At 35.4% G+C, this 8,988-nt stretch overlaps 1 pseudogene; it reads right to left on the bottom strand.

Annotated features, from left to right (window-relative positions):
• Positions 1-6,522: 6,522 nt before the first annotated feature.
• On the bottom strand, positions 6,523-8,232 carry LOC120078119 (annotated as a pseudogene).
• Between the last annotated feature and the right edge of the window lie 756 nt (positions 8,233-8,988).

Genomic DNA, 8,988 nt, shown 5'->3' with positions numbered 1-8,988 from the left:
GTTTTCTTCCTTATCATTCCTTGGTGATTACATTAGGTTGCCATTATCCTGGCAATGTTTCTCAATTTGCAAAATGTTCAAGCCGCCCCCAATTTTCATTACAAAATGGTGGACGAGTTACATGTTGTTCAGCTGTCCAGCAGTTCTCCCTTTGGAATGGTAATGGAAGATCAAGATTTCTAAACACTTGCTTTTGGAATAAGTTTCCAATATATTCCCTTTGTAAGCTAAATACAAAATAAGTACTCAAAAAGAGTTTTCTTTTACAGGAATAGAATAAGCGAACACGTGATGCCTCCACTTACTTCATTCTCATTCTCACTTCTGCGATTTCATTTGATTTCTATCAATCTTTATGCACCTCTGACAAATGAGACATTTTACAGGAAGAACAAATCAGATATGTTTTAAAACGATAACTAAATCATCAATTAACTTTTTGTGATGAATAAAATACATGTTATTTATCGCAGTTTAAACTAATGGAATCTTAATCAATTTATGGATCAACTTTTGGATGAACGCTGGAACGGTGATTGGGACCATATTAGTAATTCTCAACAAAAAAAATCATAAGTTCAATGAATCATTAATAATCTTGTAATTGTACATTCAAATAAACTGCCCTAATTTCACTTCAAGTCACCATCAATTGCTAAACTTTGCATGCAGGCATCCATTTCAATTACCTCGGCTCCAGGAGATTGACTACCTTAGCATCCATGTACGGCAGTTATGATTGACCCCAAGAGCTTAAAAGGGTTTTCTCTGAGGTTTTGTGAGCCTTCCGTCCAACGGCAAGAGTGGCCTTCTAAGAGCGGATGAAACTTTACCATTAAAAGTTGTAATAAATTTTCCTTCATTATATTCCTTTCTTAGACCTCATAGTATACTGCATTTCCTTTGATATTAATGGAGTAAATTTGTTTCTGCCCATGTCAGTTTGCCAAAACTTTCAATAGATGGACCCATTAGGTGCCCCAGCACAGGACTACCATAAAATATGATGTGCTACTACTTGTTGCCTAGCATTGGGGCTACATCCTTTGATCAAGCATTTTGAAGGATTTGCTGAATAACATTGTGAAATGGTAGGAACGGAGTGACTTATGTGGCTGCCATTCTGACTCAAGAGACATTATTTTCTTTTTCTTTCTGGTTCTATTTTGTGATCAATCATTTTGTCAAAAATCTATCGCTCCGTAATTTTGAAAAGAACAATACAAATATGCTATATACAATTTGATTCTCTCAGGATTCGCATACTGATATCAGTAGCTTGGAAACCTCGGTTATGTGAACAAAGATTTTTCATGTTCCTAAAAGGAAAAGAATAATCTGAAGACCACAAATGCCTACTTTTATTGGGTGACTAGAGAGCAAGGCTCCCTTTTGATTTGGTTTCAAAGGTGTTATGAATAAAATCTCGAGGCTCGAATCCAAAGGGTTAATTCATTGTATTTATTTTCTTATGTGTTAATATACTCTTGCGATGGAATACATGCCATGTCTATTAATTGGGGAGTTTCAATTTGTTTCGAGTTTTAGGGGGTAATTAGATGCATAAACTATCTGACTAGTGTGTATGAGAAGGAGACGCTCGTTTTCAACTCTCATTACCATGGTTCAAGCCCTCAATTCCATTGCTAAGAATGGAAGAGATATTGGTGTCTGGCCACCAGGAGTTAAAATCTTTGTTATGAAACTTACATGTACAGATTTTGAAAATTATGCCCAAATTATGCAATCAACAAAGCTTGGAAACAATAGCGAGGAATTTTAATTACTGCTACATTGGGCTAGCAAATTTTGTTGGGCCAATATTGGTCTCTGATTACTGTGTACATCGGTAGGACATCCCCATATAAAAGCTTTTATTGGGGCCCCATTGCAGGTGCAACCCACTTTGCCAGCCCTAACTGGCAAGGAAAGTTCTCTTGCAAAATCAGTTCCAATGCACTGTGGTGCAGGATAGGTTTGTTGATTTCAACTATATAAACCGTACACAATCTTATCAATGAAATCCTACCTTTTTTCTCATTAGTATTTTTTGACATTTTTCTTACTAGGTGTCTTCTATTGCGGAGCTCCAGTTTGGCCAAGAACTTGGCACCTCTGCCATGAGAATTAATCAAACACGGTTCAGCCAAGTTAGATTTTCATAAGGGAGCATTTTTTAGATATAAGTTTAGATACCATCATTTCCTTTCCCTTCCGACCTCTTTCATCATCTTCCATTCTCATTATCAAAAAATTTCTACATTAAAATTGTAAGAAGTCTGTCAAAAATGAAAAAGAATAAAATAAATTTAGATTTGATAACTTGTCAGAGACTAGCTAGGAAAGAAGAGAGAAAAAAACCAAAGGAGTTGAGTTATACCAGGTGACTTTGGAAATTAGCCACATTAGTCCAAGCACATTCACAAATAAACATTATGGTTTAATAGGATTAGGATTTTAAACAGCCTAGGTTCCGCATTGTATATATGATTTACCCTTGTGACTCGATGAATACAATTAGTTACACAGGACACAGGAGAAAAAGACTCAACCAATTGTTGTAAAGATTTTGGGCATTTGGAATTTGGTATAGCATTCATATAGGTGCAAAAGCGGAACATTCTGACTTGTGGAAATGGGAGATTAAAATGGATTTCTTTTCTCTGAAAATGGAAGTAAGAAGGTTTAGCTTTGGATCTCTATCGTTTTATTTTGAATTTCTCTTCTAATGGGTAAAAGAATTTTCTTTATACTTTGATGGAGAAGTTCACAACACCAAGCAACTTTCAGTTTCCATACATTCAATACTGCCTACCAATATATCTGTGAATAATAGCTATGCTTCATTGTTTCTATTATTTATTTTTTGGGACTATTCTTATCTTGTATATTTAGGGAGTAGTATTGTAAATTGATTATTCCTGAATTGCCATGTGGAGCATCCCATAAAAAGTACTGTGGTTCAAATTTTTGTTTGAAAATTAATGTATACTTCTAATCTTGTAATCATTGTGAACTTATGGTAATCCCTTTTGTGGTTCTCTAATTTAAAGGATTTATGTTATACGTCTACTTCCATATCGCTTAATACTATTAGTCAAAATTTCCTTAAGGCGCTTAAGCCAGCTGATGCGCGAAAAATACAGGAAAGGGATCGTGGTGATTATACATGCTTGTCAATGTCATATTCTTTAATATCTGAAACTATCTTTTCTGGAAAAATGCTATAACTTGGAGGAATTAGAGCAGAGAGAATGAAGAGAAAGTATTAAGATCTTGAAGCAGCAACTGTGTGGTATGTCAGTTCAATGCCACATTATCTTTCTTCTAGCATTTCACATTTGATCAAATAAATAATCTCTTATTTAGGGAAAACATGCAAAAAATTTAAAACTATGCTTTACCAGGAAAAAGAAAAAAAAAAAAAAAAAAAAAAAAATGTTTAAGGATAGATGCTTACTTGTTCATGTGATTAGTCGATGAAAACTTACAATCTTATTGGTGAAAGAATATATAGTGAGTTTGTTTCGGCCAAGAACACATTCTCAACTGTAAAAAGTCGAGTTTGACAGGGGAACAAACATTTTTGAATCTTCAACTTAGACTTCATAATTTTTCCGGTTCCATGGTCCCAAATCGGAAAGAAGGACAACAATCTCTCCCGGTTTTAAAGATGGAACAGGAAGATAAAATGGTCTTCCTTCCGGGGGCCCAATCCCATACATAAAACTGAGAAGGAGTGGCCCTTCCCAGGCCAGTGTCCAAACAATATCGTTTCCAGTTCTCAGGAGGGTTTTCGTGTTTAGAAGGAATAAAAACGCAGTCTACGAATAAACAACAAGAAAACAGAAGATAAAGAATACAACGGAAAGAAGAAGAGAATCGGATGACTTCTATGGAGTCTTAGAGAAAAAACAACTCTTTAGAAAATTGGCCATTTATCTTAGCCCTAAAAACCTTTTTGGTCATTTTCACAATCCCCATATTGCTAAGTTCTTTTAATTAATAATCGAGAGTTGTTACGACAATCATATTTATTGCTGCCACGTAGTTGGTAGGAATTAATTCTCTGTGAATAAAAGCTTTCCAAAACTTGATGAGATGATCTAGATACATACTTTTGACTTTGAACAATGATTTGTCAACTTGCTATTATATAATGCATAAGTATGCATACTCCACTAAAGCCTTTATAAATTGACGAATGACCAGCTGAAGAAATTATAATGGTTGTTAATCAGTAAATCTTCTGCTCTTGATTTTTTATTATCAACCAAATTGAAGTTGGTTCATTAATTAATAGATCTAGTCTTGAAAATTAAACCCACGTAACTTAATTCATAATTTAGGCTATATGAATAATCTGATCAACACCTCCAAAAGGAATACCCAAATATTCTTAAATTTAAGTCAATAAATCTCCAATAAAACCAACTCAAAATCAAGAGTCATTCAAAGATCCCCAGTTAGATAATATATGTAGGTTCACATTATCTTCATTGAAATTCCTAGTAAAATCTCATATATCTATAAAAGAGAATGGAGGACAAGAGCTATCCTATTACCCCTAGATTGAGGGACACATATGAACAAATTCAAAAACTAAAAATAAACCCCAAAATAAAATTATATAAATAAATTTTAAAATAGATTTGTCACATGACTCAAAGAAAGCCCAAACCCACTATTCCATTCCCAATATTATGATGAGTTAACTTTATGGTAGAAGGTGGAGGTGGTGGCTCAACCTCTGTAGCTGCCACATGTAGGAGACATTACTTATTACAATTAATCATCTGCCTAATCTCTCTGTTCTCCCTCTCTGCCAAAAACAAACAAAAAAGGATAGAAATTGAGATTTTGAAAAACCCCCCTTGTCTATTATACACAAGGATGTCTATAAAATTAAAATGTGTCACATGATGACCTCTTTCCCTCTTAATCCCATCATAAATTTCTTTTTTTTCACTGGAGTGGAAACACAGAAAAAAAGAAGTGTTTAGAAAAGCCAATTCTGAGCCAACTGTTGAAAAAGGGAGATAATTACTACAATAAAGGTGTTATCAACTATTTTTTACTCGGAGAATAAGTTCTGCCCTCCTTCCTTCATCAACTCGGAAATACCATCTTAAACTCTTCTTCTAATAAATGAGGAATATATTAATCTACCACTGATACTATAATAGGAAACTCCTAACTCCTTGGACCCTATACTTTAAAAAAAATGTTAATTTTGAATTCCTCATATATTTACTATTTAATTTTACTCCTTCATACTTTCAAAACCTTGAATTCTTCAACTTCGAAAATGTAGTCCTTTTGCTGAATAAGATTGAAAAATATCACTTTTTAAAGAGTATAAGATATCGATCATTAACTAAAATGAGTATTTAAAAGCAAGTGAACCAAGGTAATGACCAGAATAGTATTTAATTCAATTACTAGTTTACCTTTTTGACACAAAAGCAATAACTTAGAAGAGGGTGGGCAGATGGATAAAATAGTAGTTTAAAAAAGGGATGGAAAAAAAAAGAACACTGAACTCAGAAAGGTCTGCAACACCCTATTGGAATAATTCCTCACATCCATAAGAAAATAATACGATTATATGTACTCTCAAAAGATAATGAATTAAAAAGAAAGAAAAACTCAAACCAACCATAATATGGACAACATGACAACAATTTCGGCATATAGAAATAACAATATATCTATTCCCCAGAGGCAGTGAATTTTCATGGGACCAAATCAAAAACCTTGTGTCTTGAAAAGACAGAATTGGATCTACAAACACACCAAATATTTTAAAACATCAACATTTACACATGGAATAAACCCATTCAATCATTAACCTCAAAGGCATCACAATAAATCCCCACATGCTCTCCTTTGTTCTTATCTTTTAGACCATAATCCCATTGAATAAAACAAGAGTCTATGGAGAGAGGAAAAAAAAAAAGGATAACTCATCTTTCTTTCTCTGGACCTTAAAAAAGAAAGAGAGAAAAAGAAAGAAATCATTTCACTGTTTAAGTAAAACCCACTTTTCCCCACTTGTCTGACCACTAAAGACACCATTTTTGGCACAAGAGAAACAGCCATAGTTAAGACCCACATCCTTTACCAAATCTAAAAAGCCAGAAAAAGTAACATAATTTCATAGCACCCGACTTCTTAGCTCAGTGGTTAACTAATTTCATTTGGGCAACTGTTCTTTGTGTTATGTCAGTTCCTAATGCTTTTTACTGATTACAAGAACACATACAATCCAATGTTTCTTCTCTAGTTCCTTTTTCCCTTCAATGGAAAGATTGAACCTTTTTTACTTGTAAGACAAAGCCACCCCAGAAATTCAATCCTAACCAACACAACACCTGCACATTTACATATACTCACATATATATAATATATATAAAGCGAGAGAAATATTCAGGATATTAACCAAAAATTTTCCGCCGTTTCTATTTGTGGCTTGAAATTTTCTCAGGTTCGATCTGATCAAGTGATCGTTGTTGCTTACGTTCACCAATAGCTTTTTTCTGTTAAATCTGAAGGTTTGTCACGGAGTGTGTCACTTACTGACCTTGATAGTAGGGAAACTCTGAATCTGTCATTGAAAGAATGATCCATTAATGAAGTTGAACAAAAATTGTTGAACTTTTAATACTTGTAACAGAATGGTGAACATTTTTTTTTTTTTTTTGAATTTTTACCTCGAGATGCGTTGAAGGATCTCTTTACAATGGAGAAATGGCGCTCTGGATTCCGTCTTGTTGCTGTAGAAGCGAATCGTCTCTTCTCGACGGACTACCCCGGTGGCGCCGCGCTACGGCGGGGAAGCTGACCGACTTTTCCCCAAATGTTGCAAACCACTCTTAGCTTAGCTGGCATGTTCCTGCCTTGAAGTTGGTGGTTGTTGGTGCTTTCACTTCCACAACTTCTGTCTCTGTCACGGGCTTCTCCACCGACTGGACGACGCCGCTATAGACGGCTTGCACCAGACTTAGCTCCGGCTGCACCAATATAAGCTGCCCGGATAGTCTGAACTTCTCGCCGTATCTCCTTGAAACCCGAATGTACAAGGCTTCACCATCTTCAAGTACTTTTGCATTATTACCTCGTTTTGAGAAGCGATTTTCCTCCGAAGTTGATTCATTCGGAGCTTTGTTTTCTGGAGTTTGTTGATGGTAGCTCCGCGGAGCCTCTTGAACTGTTGTCTCTAGTAAACAAGAACATGATGGAACTTCCTCTACCTTAAACTTCACCGAAAAACTTATTCTTTGTCTGGTTCTGATCTTTTTCTGTTGGTTCTCCGTTTTTCTCCGATGGGTTTTCCGTCGTCTCTTCTTTTGTTTCACTTTTAATCGTTTCCCCAACAGATCCATCCGTCTCTGTTTTCTTTTCCCCGTTCGATTTCGATTTCTTGAGACCCGACATGAAGACCCTAAACTTAGCGGCTGATTTCAACAATGTGACACGAAGCTGCGGCCTGATGTTTGGTTCAGAACGCATTGGAGGAAGCTTCAACTGGGACAAGCTTTCCTAAAAACACATCAAGAAGAGAAAGGTGAGATTGGCATCGGAATGTTCATGCTAGAGCCAGAAGAGAGCGTGAGTTGAACTCTCTTTCACCATCCGAATCCCCATCTTTCTCATCTTCGTCTTCTCTTCAGTTCCACAATAGAGTTTGTCCATGCTTTCGAGTCTCATCCTCCAGGAACAGCAAACTCCAAATCAAAAGAACGGCCCACATCGATCATTCTCTCTGGCCTTGGTTGTGGGGAGGGCGGTGACAGAGTAGCAGCAGAGGAGTTGGAGTTAAAGGGAAAATCAGGGAGAGCAGCAGGAGTAGGACCACCGCCCCTCTCCAGTATTTGAGCAAGCTGAAGCTTTCCAATGGTTGGGAGAGCCAGATAGAGGAATGAGGGAAGGGAGAGGAGAGGTTCTAGAGAAAGAAGAGAAGAAGAGGGGTAAAAAGGAAGGAAAAGAGAGGGGGAAGAAAAGATAGGGAGAAAGGAGGAGGCCCGTTGAGAAAGAGAGGGCCGAGTCAGGGGTTTCAGGAGAAAGGACGATGATGGTAATATGGTTTACTGCAGTTTGCAGAAATGAAAATGGGAGTGGCAGACTCAACAAAGACCTTTTCACAAAGAAGAGAGAGAAGAAGAAGAAGAAAGAGAAGATATTTGGGTTTATTTTGTCCATCTTGAATACGTGGTTTGCAGGGTAAGTCATGTGAGCCCAGTCCTCGCGTCAGAACTACAAACACTGTGCTGTGACACGCACAGAGAGGAGGAAGAAGAAGGAAGGAGAGGGATTATTCAAAACTTTACTATATTTTTTTCCTTTTTTTTCTTAATCATATATATTGAGTTGAAATCTTAATTTTACGAAATATAGATAAAATTCCATTTGAATGGATATTTCAAGAAACTTATAAAATAATAAATTAAAAATAAACATATAATAATTTTTAAATAAGGATCTATTATTTATATTAATGATATTTTGTTGTTTAATTATTATCTTTTCGTGGATTTTGTACAATATGATGAAAATATTGATTCACTCCTCATGTCGTTATCGAACTAGGAAACGTGAAAAATATCGATGTAAATATCGACATTTCTACGGAAATTTAATACTATAGTTGTCGTTACACTATCAAACTTTAAATTTTAAAAATTTTGACCTCTAAACTTCTACGCATGTAAAATTGGACCGTCAATCATATAATAATGTAGAAATTGAACTTACATATATTCAGATTTGAATCCTTAAACTTATACAAACGTTATAATTTATAACATTATGTAAAGCTTAGGTCCAATTTGACTCGATTTTAACACTTATATAAGTTTTGGAGCTCAATTTTAAAAATTATAAGTTTAAGAGTGTAATTGTAATTGTCACCATACTTCAAGGGTGGTTTTTGCAATTTACCCTAAAAAAATTTCTAGAAATACTCTTATTGTTAAAAAAAAAAAAAAC

Source organism: Benincasa hispida, chromosome 1, assembly GCF_009727055.1.
Source record: "Benincasa hispida cultivar B227 chromosome 1, ASM972705v1, whole genome shotgun sequence".
Classification (NCBI taxonomy): Eukaryota; Viridiplantae; Streptophyta; class Magnoliopsida; order Cucurbitales; family Cucurbitaceae; genus Benincasa; species Benincasa hispida.
Note: the sequence above shows the minus strand (reverse complement) of the source record. Positions and strands in the feature narration are given on the sequence as shown.